The sequence below is a fragment of the Bombyx mori genome, chromosome 12 (genome assembly GCF_030269925.1).
Source record: "Bombyx mori chromosome 12, ASM3026992v2".
NCBI classification, from domain to species: Eukaryota; Metazoa; Arthropoda; class Insecta; order Lepidoptera; family Bombycidae; genus Bombyx; species Bombyx mori.
In genome coordinates, this window is record NC_085118.1 from 14,846,624 (window position 1) to 14,862,725 (window position 16,102).

A 16,102-nucleotide genomic window follows, 5' to 3' on the forward strand; every position below is an offset into this window, starting at 1 on the left:
AATTGGTTTTGGAATTGTTTCCAATATTTTGGTCTGTTTCGGGCCATTTACGGTATCAAAGTGGAGACTGGACTTTTGAATGATCTGAACGCAACTATTTTTTTATTGCTTAGATAGATCGACGAGCTCACGGCCCCGTGGTGTTAAGTGGTTACCGGAGCCCATAGAGATTAATCACGTCAATGCTGCCACCCATCTTGAGTTATGATTTCTAAATCTCAGTTTTTACAGTAAAACGTCTGCCTCTTCAAACTGAAACGCATTATTGCTTCACCGTAGAAATAGGCAGAGTGCCCACCTGCACGGGCTCACTAGAATCCCTACCACCAGCACAAAATACCACACCACCAGTAGCAGTAACTAGAGCGGTCCTCCTCCTTGCGTCGATAATCCTTAATGCTGAGGGTGGTGTGGATAGCAACGTGGACTGAAGTATTGAGAGTGGAGCGTATCTGGTCCGACCAGTGCATTGGACTTGTGCCTCTGGGCCTTCTGTCACATAACTTGCCTGTTATCATCGACGTCACTTGATTTAGAGTCTGTATATTAAATGAGGTGGTAGCTGTCATAAAATATATGTATTCATGTTAGTTTGTGAAGTGTGCAGATATAGAAGTTCCGAACAACAACATTCTAACAACATGTCGGTCTACCAAGGTATCTCACGCGTCCATTGGAAGATCTTTTCAGTGTCGATACCTCGCTACTGAGGTATTACGATATTGCTTAGTTGGGTGGACGAGCTCACAGCCCACCTGGTATTATGTGGTTAATGCATGTAAATGCGGTTAGTGGTGGTAAATGCGCCACCCACCTTGAGATATAAGTTCTAAGGTCTCAAGTACAGTTACAACGGCTACCCGATCCTTCAAACCGAAGCGCATTACAGCTTCACGGCAGAAATAGGCAGGGTGGTGGTACCTACCCGCGCGGTCTCACAAGAGGTCATACCACCAGTAAAGTGTCTACAACACTGGTATCACAGTAAAGCTCATATTCGAAAATAAGTCGATTGAACAGAATGAAAATCAATTCAATTGTTTTTATGTATTCCTCTTACCCTTAGTAATGTTATTAATCTGTATTACGGCCGTTTTCAATAACCTATCTATCCCTAGTTTCGGTTACTAAAGATAGACAAATCTATATTTTTGTCCTTACTTACGTTCCAATAACCTATCGACGGGCAGCAGTTCCTATCGGATTTATCTATCCATCGTCGGGAGGACGGATAGCCTGCTAAAGATAGAACGCTCATACAAATCGTGCTTACTTCCGTTTCAATATGAGTTTTAAGTAACTCTCCGGTAGGCGGCGCTATCTCTAGTATGGGCATTCGCTTATCTGTCAAAATCGGCCGGTTACATGTTTATCTTTCAAAAGTAAATCGCTATAATTTAATAATTGTTTCTCTTCATATTGGCATATTGTAGCAGTGATGATAGTGATATGGAATTATTTCAAATGATAATGGATTGTGATGCAGATAGTGATAGTGAGGCCGATATCATATGGTTAGGAAAATAAAGATCGTCTGAATTACATGGCGAAGATCAATAATTACGAATTTGACTATAGATTTCTGAGCAAAGGTGTTGTGAATGAATTGATTAATTTAATGATTCATATTTGAGTGTAACGTCAAAAAGGTAAGATAAATTTTAACCATAAAAGTACTCGTTATTACAACTTATATTTGTTTATAGCAATAGCAAAATTATACCTAATTTTTGTTGTGTTACAAAATCACACTCAACAGGAATTCTATAATACTGCTGGATTCCCATGGTGCCCTAAATGACATTCATATACTAATACAATAACCTGGTAGGCTATTTACCTTCATTCTTATTACACACTGATACCTCTACATTTTATATTTGTGTTACAGATTCAAATATAGGAGAGGAATTTAGAAATAGAAAAAGAGTATTTTGAATGTGTAATTTGTGTGCAATGCATCATTGATGTTCCAAAATGTTGTTGCTTGATAGCCTGGGTCTACTCATGATACAACTATAATTACCCATTCCGATTGAAAAGGTATTTCTTATTTATATTACCTTATTTATATTATTATTATCATATATTATTATTATATTTTTATTTATTTATATTATATATTTAGGTGTTTATATGAATTTAATATGACACTATTATAATAAATTATCTACATATCAAGAGAACATTGATAACAAGGTGGACTTGGAAATTGCTATTTGCTTGCCGATAGAGGCTATCCCCACAACCCTATCTTTTAACATGATTAATTAACCCACATACTCAATCGGAACGATTTAAAATGAATCACATATTAAAACAAGAGATACTATAGAGAGGTAATCTTTTTTTAAGTTAAGAGTTTGTTATTCTGTATTGTAAAATAAAGTAAGCGAATAATGTATATTTTTCAGATGCATTGGTGTTTGTAAAAGAAGACTCCCTGTATTATCATTGAAAAGTAGATTAAAACTAGAAAATATGCAAGCTGTTATTATAGCTGCCATGCTGCATAATATCATCAGGAGTATGAATTTAGAAGAATTAGAATCAGAAATTTCAGTCGCAGATACATTACAGGAAAATAATATAATTGTTCGTAACAATTTTCCAGAATGTACATCTGAAATACAACTATTTATAAATAATTGCTTCCAAAGATAATTTATAAAATAAACTTCAATGATAATTTGACTATTTTTTATTTTCCAAAATGATAATTACATAGTGGTTAGTACATGCAAGATATTTAATTTAGAATTTGTACATATACTTAAAAAACTATCTAACATAAAATTATTATTGCCTACTTAATTTATGAAATCCTTTTAAGTAATTTTTATTTTTTTAATCTAGCATTATCTAAATCTAACTTAAGTTTTGCTACAACAATCTCCTTTTCTTCATTTTCCAAATCAAGCCTCTTTTTTGCTATTAGATATTCTGCTAATACATTGCATTTCTTTTCTTCCATCTTGTTTCCGCTTGGCTGTAAAAGTGTTAAAAATATATGTGACCTACAACAATGTGCATGCTTTATCCAAAATTTCATCTGCAATCCTTACCACCTCCAGCCTGTAACAAAGAGCATAATTATTTCAAATACTATGTACGTCAACCTAAAGAAAAAATCATGTTTGTCAATGTGTTATTAGAGACAAACTATCAAATAATTATTCTAACCTTACTAAGGTTGTTTCTTATGTTGCCGTAGCGTTTTTTAAGTTTTCCCATTTTAGTCGAAGCTGCGATGGAGTTCATGGGAAACGACGAATCGACGAATTAAAATCATTTACAAGGGTTGGCCAAGCCTGCTGCTTCAATTTATTGTTTGTGGCATTTGTTGCCTTATTATTGATGTGTTTTTTCACCGCCACAAGTTCTGCTAGAATCATCGTCTCATCTTTTGTCATGGGTGCTGCCTTTCTTGACTGAAAAAGATATATTTTCTAAACTTGAACTCAAAGTTTTCAAAGTAAAATTATTATTATCAATGTAGTTCATAGATACTTACAGAATTCATTTTATTTCACTGTAGCTCTTTAATTATAAACACACTTAGAATTATAAACGAAAGTTTTAAAGCGTTTTGGAGGTAAGTCATCATTGAATATAGTAGGTAAACAATAGAAAAACAAACAAAAGAAACTGATCACTGCTTATTGGCAAACGGACTGTCAAAACGTTTCGTTTCATAATTTCGACTAGGATAAAAATAGCAATACGTCCAATTTAAAAAAATCTACATATGTTTTTATTACTTTTTGTTATAAACAAATGTGTTTATGATAGTCTACAATATGCTGGTTAAATTATAGTTATAATTTAGAATAAAATAAAATAAGTCTTGATCCTGATGTTGTTTCGTATTTGTAGTAGAACGAAACGTATCAAGAGGCTCGGATAAATCGGAGGGAAGAAGCTATCTACTGTTGGTTAAAGAGAGATAGCACTTATCCGTGATTGTGAAACGCAAACTAAGGATAGATACGCTCTTGCTGATATTCGGAGATAGCTATCTATCCGAAAACTCAGATACGTTATTGAAAACGGCCGTTAGTCAAGCACGGCGCTCTAGTTTGTCGTAGCGCTATGCGACTTGCAGACTACGAGAAAGATGGATGTGACGAATTTGAATTGATGTGTATCTGCAATTCAAAATGGAGTATTTTATGGTTTGCTTTTGGAGCTCATTTAAATCGTCACGTAGCTCTGTCCATTAATTATTGAAATAATACTAAATTTTTGAAGTGTATAATATGTTTATAGTCTATTTGGTATTGACATGAGATTGAAAACACGACTTTTTTATTTTATTGATTAGATTAGGGTGGACGAGCTCACAGCAAACCTGATGTTAAGTGGTTACCGGAGCCCATAGACATCTACAACGTAAATGCGCCACCCACCTTGAGATATAAGTTCCAAGGTCTCAGTATAGTTACAACGGCTGCCCTGCCCTTCAAACCGAAACGCATTACTGCTTCACGGCAGAAATAGTCAGGGTGGTGGTGCCTACCCGCGCGTACTCACAAGAGGTCATTATCTAGTATACTATTATCCAATTACGCATGTCGGTGACGCGAACTACTAAAAAGTTCTAAATAACGCTAAAGAGTTTTCACTTTAATAAAGCTACTAATGTATTATACGTTTCTCGCAACTATTTATCCAAAATCATACGTATTATATTATTCAGAAATGGAAAACTTAATGAATAGTAAATGTCACAGATCGAACGGAGTTTTTCACTTTAACGTGAATGGAACTGTCTGGAAAATGAATAAATTACTTATCTCGGACGACAGACGACTCCTTTTATTATATTCCTAATTAAATACGCTTCTAGGGTCGACTTGGTTAGCCGGGGTGTCTATCATCTGTGTCTGGCTTTAACTCAATTATAGTGAGATGTTTTTTTTTATTGTCTGTGTGAATGAAGCCACAACAAAATAAAGAGCGGACGGTTGGCGTGGTATGGACATGTGATGCGTAGAGAGGAGAGGCATGTGACTAGGAGATGTATGGAAATGGTAGTGCAAGGTAGAGGGGAAAGAGGTCCACCGAAGAAGACATGGATGGAGTGTGTGAATAACGATATGAGAGAGAGAGGAATGAGTGTTGAGATGACGGCTGATAGAAGAGAATGGAAGAGAAAAAATAGTTGTGCTGACCCCACCTAGTGGTTTACTTATTTTACTTAAGTTTAACTTATTTTTTAAGTTAAGAAATACACACATAGCGCAGCGGTTTGGCTGTACTCATACCATTTCTTTTGTCCAGGAACAACAGTGACATTTACCATCAGGTGGGCCATAGATTCGTCTGCCTAAAAAGATAATAAAAAAAGTGTGTGTGTCCGCTCCGACGCACGACTGGAGTTTACTGGATATAAAAAATTAAACGAAACAATACGAGAAATAGTTCTATATTACGACAACACGATACACTACAGATTATTAACAAATTAACGAGACACAAAACAAACGACTAACAAATATATGAAAATACAATAATGAGAGAAACGCGCGATCAGTACGAGGCTTTGTGGCGGACTGCCGGCGCAGCAGCCCGGCGTCACCTGCGATAACGCGGCCGCGCGTTGGCTCCTGATTGGCGCGCGCACGCATCACGCAATCAGGAGCCAATCAGGCGCATAACGCATTTCGTGTGACATGCTAGTACGATTTTGATTGGCGCGCGCACGCATCACGCAATCAGGAGCCAATCAGGCGCATAACGCATTTCGTGTGACATGCTAGTACGATTTTGGTCCCCATAATTTTCATACCCCGGGCCTATATATGTAAATCGATTCTAAAGGAGTAAACTCCAAAAAAGATGTGTGGTGTCGTGGGACACCGGATAGGAACGAAGTTCCTTATTATAAAAATATTAATTTTAAGTTCTATTCGATGTATTAACGAAATAAAACTGGAGGTTTCGCAACAACCCACGGTCATTCGGTAACGTGCGAACTTATTGTGGTACACTTCATTCACGGTTGCTTGCATAAGAATTAGTGTATTGCGCAAACGGACACTCTGAGATCGTGGTCAATGAATGATAAAAAAATATGTTATTTTTTATACGTTATTACAAAGTTAAGTAGTACACTGTGTGCTTTATTAATTTGTACGTTATTACAAAGTTACGTCGTACACTGTGCGCATTACTAATAAAAATCTTACGTTACGGACGTTTTTTCCCGGTTAGGGTACCCCTCTGCATCGTCCCATAAGGAACTTCGTTCCAAAATCAAAACATGACGTACATAGAAGACTATTATAATATTAAGCAGCTTATGCCGATTATAAAGATCTTCAAACGAATTTTCACAAAAAATACCAACAAAAATGGATACTTAATTCTTTTATAGTATCATCGAAGAATTTTACATGGAGGGTTCCAATAACGCTGGCTAACTGGAGGGTAGGCGGCAAAGATAACTGCAGCCCTCTAGTTATGTAAATGTTGTTAAATATTTACGCAGGCCTGTTGTTGCCTACTGATAATTTAGTGCCGTCTCATGTTAAAACATGTTCTTGTTGAAATAGTTCAATGGTTTTGACAGCTATTTGTTAGTAGCTGTATAAATTGAAGCTCTACTGATCCCCGACAAGCATTTTTTTAAGCTTGTAGACTTTAAGCGGTAGGTATATATGTGAATAAACTAAAACCTTAATTTGAATCGTAAGCAGTTTTCATGTGGGAATAAAATGCGAAAAAAAATGTCTATATTTTTACAAAAAAAAAAAGTGATTAATAACAAAAATAAAACATTTTATCGTAAAAAAGCAAGGTGTAATTTGAGCTCTTTAAACCGTTATTTATTCTTAGTTAAATTTGTAGTTTACATGTAACAAACAGTACATGTAGTTATTACGTGTACATGTAGTTTACATGTTACATGGAACAGGTTTACCTGTGCTTTATATTGTTTTTTGTTATTTTGTTTCGGTTCTAAAAACGGTGTTAATAAAACTTGTGTTATGGAAAAATGAACCTAATCACATAAACACCTCAGTCTGAACGTCACCTTGAGACATTGGATTAATGTGTCAAATTGGATGCATGGTTTTCCACATCGCCGAAAAATCTGTCATGACCACAGCAGCCTGTCATACTGCCCATCTGCCCTACTTCAGAACAGAGGATCTTATGTTTTACTACGATCCACAAATCTTTTGTTATATCCCAATATTCGTGGCTTCATGGGCGGTACTCGTTTGCCCGCACGGAAATTAAAAAATCCTCCAATAACATATATCTAGATGATATACAGCATGACATTCAACAAAAGCTTTATCCCCCAAAGGGTTTTATATTTTGATAAGAAATTCTAAAAATAAATTTCCCTTCCGCCCAAACAGCGATTCTTGGGAAAAAAACTTCCCGAAATATAAATTTAATTGAGAAAACGATCTCTTAATTCTATTTCGGGAATTCAATTAATTTTTGCTCGGAGCATATTTGTTATTTATTTATTTGTGAAAACTCTCAAACGAAATTGTAAAGGGACAATTATCTAACTACTGTTAGGCCTTTGGGTGCCTTAAATAAATAATGTCGGTGCCTGAGGCCAACTCGAGTCGTATTCCATTTCTATTACCCTTACCACTGTCCACGTAAATGTTCTTTTTTTATTATTATTATATTTATTATTTTTATATAACGGCCGTCTGGTGTAGTGGTAAGTGACATCAGGTGGGCCGTATGCTCGTCTGTCTATACGGTAATAAAAAAAATAAAAAAAGCTTCTATCGCGGGTCTGGAGCGCTGCGACTAAATCAAGAAATTCCGTAACGAAAATAACCTGACACCCGCATTACGCCTACTATGTAGCTCGCGTTCAACACATTCACACGTTGCGCTTGTGTAGTGTTTGTGAATAAGCCCGCGGCGTGACGTCGCACTGCCGCATACACATCATGAAAAGTCTGCTCATCCCTCCCTCGCGCGGTCCAGGTTATGAGTATGTAGGGGACAGTTAATGTTTTGCTTTTGTTAATGTTTATAAATATAGCGTGGTCTAATTTTATTGTTGTTTTAATATTACATTATTATTGTCGATTTATAATTGCATAAGTTGATAAAAAATGCCATGCAATAGCTTTACCACGGCAGTCTCCGAGTGCCACACGTGTTTTTTTTATTGCTTAGATGTTTGGATGAGCTCACAGCCCACCTGGTGTTAAGTGGTTACCGGAACACGTAGACATCTACAACGTTAATGCGCCACCCACGTTATATAGATATAAGTTCTAAGTTCTCAGTATAGTTACAACGCCTGCCCCACCCTTCAAACCGAAACGCATTACTCCTTCACGGCAGAAATAGGCAGGGTGGTGGTACCTACCCGTGCGGACTCGGTCCTACCACCAGTAAATCATCCATGTCTTCTTCGGTCGACCTCTGCCCCCTCTACGTTATAACATTATTTTGTAAAAATTACTTACAAATCGGCATACATGTATGTTAATATGTATTATAATGTATTTAATGTGAAATACATTAATATTTATTATTATAATTTCTGAGAAAGCCATCGTATAGTTTTTGGATCGAGAATGGAACTAATAGTACATCTTCGGTTTATTTAGGCTCCTATCTAACTCGCATTTCTTTGTCAGCCTCTTTACCTTCGTGAATAAAATATCCGGGATATCTTCGGTGCCTCGCCCTTGCAATATTAAGGGCGTTCGTTGCCGGGTTATTGATAAAGAGAAGGTATAAGGGCCCGTTATCAGCTGTCGATTCACTTATTAATAGTTCAGGTTTGTAGGGCACGCTCTTTGGGTTGAAAATTTCATGATGCCGCACCGTTGTTTCGTTTGGAAATTGCGATTGCATTTTTATTTTTATTGAGATAAATTCGAACGTTAGAGGAGGAATATTAGAATACCAATACCGAATAAAAAAAAGATGTGTTGTGTCGTGGGACACCGGATAGGAACGAAGTTCCTTTTTATAAAAATATCAATTTTAAGTTCTATTCGAGGTATAAAGAAAATAAAACCGGAGGTTTCGCAACAACCCACGGTCATTCGATAACGTGCGAACTTATTGTGGTACACTTCATTCACGGTTTTTTGCATAAGAGTCAGTGTATTGCGCAAACGAACGCTCTGAGATCGTGGTCAATGAATGATAAAAAAACATGTTACTTTTTGTCCGTTATTACAAAGCTAAGTCGTACACTGTGTGCATTACTAATTTGTACGTTATTACAAAGTTAAGTCGTACAATGTGTCCATTACTAATAAAAATCTTACGTGACGGACGTTTTTACCGGTTAGGGTACCCCTCAGCATCGTTCTATAAGGAACTTCGTTCCAAAACCTAAAGTATTGGATCTGAATAGTATTTTAGACTAATAAATAGAGCCTTACGGGTAATGGATACGCCCGAACCACGAATATTGGATAGGTAATGAAGATTTTGATTGAAAAACACAAGCGAAAAAAAAGCAGTGAAAAGTTTCCGCAAATATTAAGTGATTTATAAGGCACTTTTTTTAAACATTTGCATCTGAAGATTAAAAAAACATATAAATAGCTCTTCACATTTTCGCCAAAAAGTCTCAAAGACTTCAACTTTAAGCGTAAACTAAAACCAAAATCTTCTAAAACACTTTCTACGCAACGCCAATATCAAAGAGTGTGTAAGGTTTAATACGTCAATTTGAGGCTTATAAAATATTTTACGGTATTGACCTATTTACTTTGTTAATGTTTGCCCACACCACCTGCCAGAAAGGAAACTAATTTTATTAATTTTAATCATAAAGGCTTGCGTGCGTACATACATTAACTCTCGTCCGATGAAGCATGGGACACGATAAATGTCCAAAAACGTGTCAGGTAAGAGTCGTGTGGTGGGGATATTCATTTTAGTGTTCTTTCTTACATTTTTTCTTTTCTTTTTGCATTTCGCATGAAGTTTTTTATTTTTATTGCTTATATTGGTGGACGAGCTCACAGCCCACCTGTTGTTCAGTGGTTATTGCAGCCCATAGACATCTACAACGTAAATGCGCCATCCACCTTGAGATATAAGTTCTAAGGTCTCATAGTTACAACGGCTGCCCCACCCTTCAAACCGAAACGCATTACTGCTTCACGGCAGAAATAGGCAGGGTGGTGTTACCTACCCGCGCGGACTAACAAGAGGTCCTTTACTACCTGTAAAAACTTTTCAATGTCATTTTATCGTTGAAGAAATCTCATCTACTGTCCGGATAATTGATAATAGGTAGTCCAGGATAACGAATCTGTGATAGGAAATTAAATATTAAAATAGAACTACACAGATGCAATGTCTGCCCTTTTTATCTACAAAGAGCATTATGGGAAAAATATGGAAAGAGATCTGAGGAGTTGAGTAAGTGTCATCTCAACTGAGTTCTCAACTTATATCTTAAAATAGGAATTTTAGTTGTGATATCTACGGCTTTCTATGACATAAATCATATGAAAAACAAACTGTTCCCATTTGTATTATAGACCTAAAAAAAATAGCTTGACCAACTGAGTTTAATGAAGATTACCGCAATTTTTTCGAGAATCGAATCATTTTCATTCCAACTGAGTTCTCAGCTTATGTCTTAAAATAGGAATTGTAGTTGTGATACCTGTGGCTTTTTATAATTTCAAACAAGTGGTGCATTTAATAAAATGGACTTTAAAAAACCGTTACTGTAATATGGACAAAAAAGTTAGCAACTACATTTTTTTTATTTTTTTACATAAATATTTAGTAACAATCACGCCACGTTAACTGGTCCCGTGATAAGTTCGTAAAGAACTTGTGTTACAGGTACCAGATAACGGATATAAATGTAAGATTTTTTATTATACACATACATATATTTAATAGATATCCATAACCCTGGAAAAGACATTTATATTTATCTTACAAATATCTTCCCTTGGCGGGATTCGAACCCGCGACCCCCTTGTGTAGTGACCATGTCACTTACCACTACACCGTTACATTTACTGAAGATTAATTCAAAACTTTTTCTCCATACGCTGAACCCTAAAAGCTCGCACAGGTAGCCGCAATATAAGTTATGACACCCTCCTTTTAAGGTATCATTAACCGTTGTACAAAGCGATAAGGATTTTTTTTTTGTAAATGACTCCACTTGTGAGTCCGGAACTGTATCATTGAAGGTTTTTGTATGCGCATAAAATGTTTCGAATGATATTTAGTGCTTAGGGAGGTGGCCTTCGTGTATTCCTATCGAGTAATGCTTAGGTATAATAATAAATCCGTGTAATAAAAATCAAACCCGCAAAAATTATTGCGTAATTACTGGTGGCAGGATCTCTTGTGAGTCCGCACGGGTAAGTACCACCACCTGCTATTTCTGCCGTGAAGCAGTAATGCGTTTGGGTTTGAAAGGTGGGGCAGCCGTTGTAACTATACAGAGACCTTGAAGCTGATATCTCAGGGTGGGTGGCGCATTTACGTTGTAGATGTCTATGGGTTCCAGTAACCACTAAACATCAGGTGGGCTGTGGGCTCGTCCACCCATGTAAGCAACAAAAATAAATGTATCTTCTTCTTTTGAGTCAGTCTCTTCATTGCTGAACGTCGTGTCTAATTCTCTCTTCTCTCTGTTATTGGCAGGTCAGTGAACGTCTTTACTAGATCAGATCAGCGGGTAGGTGAGCGTCCGCGTGATCTTCTCCCGTTAACTTGACCAAGGTATAGGTTTAGGTATAATATTATATTAATACTACTTAGGTGTACTAGTAATAAATAGAGGTTGAAGTCTTGTGAAATTGTCAAACTTTGGAGAGAGAGAGCGATCATAAAATATACTTTATTGCCAAACTAAAACGCAATTACACTAAAAACAGTCAACAGGCGGTCTTATCGCCAAAAGCAATTTCTTTCAGACAACTGTTTTATCAAAAGAAATTGTGAAAGGGTTATGTTGTGATGTATGTACTATTAAAAATATATGGAGTGTTATATTAAGACAGAGCAAACCATTAGGCGCTTAAAGAAAAGACATATGCAATATAAATATACATATGTGGCGGTAGCCATCAGAGAACACAAGATATTTGACAGATGCCTGAATCTCGCTTACGACATTTTCAAGATAAGCTTGATATATACAAGTTCTGAACAACAACATTCCGACCATCGCTGCATCGGTCTACCGAGTAATATCATCCGCTCGGTAGAAGATCTTACCTTTGTCGTATATATCTTTTTTTTTCTTTTTTTTTTATTGCCCTTGTAGGCAGACGAGCATACGGCCCACCTGATGGTGAGTGGTTACCGTCGCCCATGGACTTCAGCAATGCCAGGAGCAGAGCCAAGCCACTGCCTACCGCTTAATACTCTCCACAAGCCTCGTTTGAAGAAGGACATGTCATAGCGCTCGGGAAACACCGTGGAGGGGAGCTCATTCCATAGCCGGATGGTACGTGGCAAAAAAGATCTCTGGAAACGCACTGTGGATGACCGCAGTGGCTCCAGGTAGTATGGATGAACTCTACTCCGGTGGCGGGCGGTGCGATGGTAAAAACTAGATGCCAGTATCATCTCGAACAATTCCTCAGAGCACTCCCCATGGAACATACGGTACAGAATACAGAGGGAACCGAAATCCCTCCGCAGACCCAGAGGCTCCAAACGATCCGTGAGAATGGGATTATCGACAATCCGAACGGCCCTCCTCTGTATGGAGTCAAATGGAAGAAGCTGGTATTTGGGAGCCCCGGCCCAGAGATGGGAGCAGTACTCCACGCGAGGCCGGACTTGTGCTTTATAAAGCAAAAGTCTTCTACAACTGGTCACCCCGACGTGATTTTGAATTTCAATTTTCTTGTGCATGTTAGAGCAGACACTGGTAATACCAAAAAAGTGGATAAGGAAGAGGATAGACAGATTTGCTCTGCTCCTAACATCCTACCCTCTTTTCTACTTTTAATGGCTCTTCAGCTTACCCGTGATCACGGCGCTGACAACACGTCGAAATATCGGCAACGCATTAAATATTAAAATCAATATAATATAAATAATTTAATAATAATGTGTGTAATGCAAATAGATGACCGCAACAGTTTAAAATAATGCATAAATAGCATGATTTTTTTTAGCGGTAACAAGGTGGCCTAAGTTATGTAAATTGTTTTATTTAGTAAATTAGTAATTTTTCGGACATAAACGTGTGTTTTATTGACCTTTTAGCGTCCGCGATAAAGATATGAGAAAATGAAATAAAATCGCTGGACATGGCTGCGCCTAATCCTCCAAAAAGCCCACGGAAGTCTTAGTAGCTTCCCGCCATTGTTAATATGACGTTATTACACTTCATCTCATCTAGTTTCATTCCTTTTTGTTCCCATGTAACACAATACAAATTTCGTATAAATTAACTTCATATCATTGGTACCAGGAGCGCGGGGCGTCCTTCAACCAGGTGGACCGAAGACTTAGTGCGCACGGCGGGAAGTCGTTGGATGCGGAAGGCGGAGGACCGCATTCTGTGGGAGGTATTGGGGAAGGCCTATGTCCAGCAGTGGGCAGATAAAGGCTGATGATGATGATGATATCATTGTACATCATTTTAATTCAAAAAAGTATTTTTGCAAAACTTGTCAATTTTTTAAAACACGAAATGGGCATAATGGCATCGCAATGAACCAATTGCCGTACAGAAAAATAGAATAAGAAATAGCATACTTATAACGTAGGTCCTATTCTATATTTATAAATTTTCTTTTTTTTTCTTTCTTCTTTCCAGGTTAAGAATCAATTCACATTGAATTTTCTCCGACTCTGCGAGAGGGAAGTCGGAATTCCTCAGCCTTTTATTATTTTCTGCTCGTTCCTACAGTTTCTCGCTATTTTGAATTTACAGTGGCGTGGATCAATGGCGGGCAATATTACACGCTCCTAATTATACCGCCTTTTAAATTAAATGATTTACATTGGACCAAATTTGTTTATCGCGTGATTATCCATTTCGAGAGTACAATCCAGGTAACGAAACCTAAAGTGATTCATCACTCGACTGTCAACACTCCAAGATACATTGAATTAATCGCGATAACAAAAACAAAGATAGAAATATACTGGATTATTTACAAAAATTATAAATGGACTACGTTAATTAGTATTCACCCTCGTCGCGTGGTGTTTACGAAATAAATCATTAATGAGTTATTTTTTTTTTATTATTTAGGCACCAGTATTCACGTTGTAGGTGGTGACTTTATTAACCATTTAAAATTTAAAACAAAACGAATCGGGGATTGTCCGCCATCTTTGAATCGTTTTCAGATGAATTTGGTTGGGCCATTAAGCATTGGAGTTTTCTTTTATCTTACCTAAGATGATGGTCTTAAGAGACTATTTCAGCGTAGACTTAACAAGTAGGTGAGCTCACGGGGCTCAAACCTGACGTCGTTGCTAACACTAGCCCTAGCAAGAGCAGTGCTTCGCAGAATTTACCAGCGGATCGGAAACGCGACCCACTGAGAAAATCCGGCGAGAAACTCAGTGGGCTGTGTTTGTGGGTTAATTTACTCGCCGAGCCCTTCGTCGCAACCGACGGGTTCGACGAGAACGATGACCGGGGCATTTACAGGTGGTCGATACCTTTCATGCTTTAATGGCTGAGGGGTAATAATTACCAAGAAAGCAGTCATCTCGTCTGTCCATTTACACAAACGAATAAAAAAGTAATAATTTAATGGACTATAAAACAACGAACGTTTGAACGGGGCTTAATTTAATATTTTCATTGTCTTTGACATTTCAAAGGGAATTCGTAAATGCAGCAAAATAATTAGGTGCGCAGTGGGCTTACTAGACGTCCAATACTTGTTGATAGTTCGACGAGCGTGTTGGCTCACATATTGACCGACATAGGATACTTTGGATCATAAAATAATGGAAACGTAGCTATTTAAGTATCAAATCAAATCAAATCAAAAAAGTTTTATTCAACATAAATGAAAGTACATACTTGTTGAACGTCAAAAGAACTACCGCCAATTCACAAGAACTAGCCTCCGTCCTGAGAAGAATTGGCAAGAAACTCAGCGGGCATGTTTTTTTTTTTTTTTTTTTTAAATATTATATTTTTATTTTTATTTTAAATTTTTTTTTTTTTTAATATTCATATTACAATAAGTAATTATAACATGACAATTTTACAATATTGAAATTCCCGGAGCGAGCAACTCATTCCCACTTGACCGTAAGTAAGCTCGTTACATTGTCGAACCACTAAAATTCCAGGAATAAAGCCACGCAATCATTCCGGGCATCTAATAGATATTCGGAAATAATTTTCGCAATTTTGTAAAACTAAATAAAAAAATCGAAATTGTTTATTACTGCGTTATGAATATCATCAGAGTAGAGTGAAATGGACATGAGTTGAGCTTTCAGCTTTCCGTGTGTTTCTTGCCATGAAACCTCTTCAAATGCCAAAAAAGTTCCAAAATTACCTTTCTATATTTTTTATCACTTACAAAATATACTAACAGTCACCGTAGCTCAAAAGATAACGCGTCCGGTGCATTTGTATGGAGTGATCTTACTATACCGGTGTTCGAATCCCACAGGCCCTTACCAATTTTCGTAATGACTTACTAAACGTACTTAACTAATGTTCACGAACGGCTTCCACGATGAAGGAATTATAATTTGCCTAATTACTGGTGCTAGGGCGTTTTGTAAGCCCGCACGGGCAGATACCACCTTGCCTATTTCTGCAAGGAAGCAGTAATGCGTTTCGGTTTGAAAGGTGGGGCAGCTGTTGTACTGTAAAAACTGAGACTTATAACTCATATCTCAAGGTAGGTCCGGTATTAAAATTATTAATGTCTACGGGCCCTAGTGATCATTTAAAATCAGATAGGCCGTGAGCTTATCCACCTATTCTAGCAATAAAAACAAATTATAATTCAACGGAAAAAAACTTATAATACAATTTCATGGCTATTGTTGGCGGTCCTTTGCGTCAGTGATTAAGATCCGTGAGGGATGCATTAATAATGCAGTGACGCGACTCCGGCAGAGTTGGGGTGGATGTTGCCCGTGCCAATCACATTAAAATGAGACC

General features: G+C 37.2%; 1 protein-coding gene and 1 long non-coding RNA gene across 3 annotated transcripts in view; one reads left to right on the forward strand and one right to left on the reverse strand.

Annotated features, from left to right (window-relative positions):
- The window catches only part of LOC119629294 (uncharacterized), a 41,986-nt gene extending 37,924 nt beyond the window's left edge, over window positions 1–4,062 (reverse strand). Inside the window, exons 1-2 of one of the 2 annotated variants that reach the window (XR_009974542.1) lie at window positions 3,184–4,062; window positions 2,686–3,075 (exon numbers count right to left, since the gene is read on the reverse strand). This is a non-coding gene — a long non-coding RNA (uncharacterized LOC119629294). Of the gene's footprint in view, window positions 1–2,685; window positions 3,076–3,183 lie in introns of those variants that run through there. The other variant, XR_009974543.1, reaches the window with a different exon arrangement.
- Window positions 1–16,102, forward strand: part of LOC101744455 (kinesin-like protein CG14535) — a 434,238-nt gene that overhangs the window by 169,780 nt on the left and 248,356 nt on the right. The window lies entirely within an intron of this gene.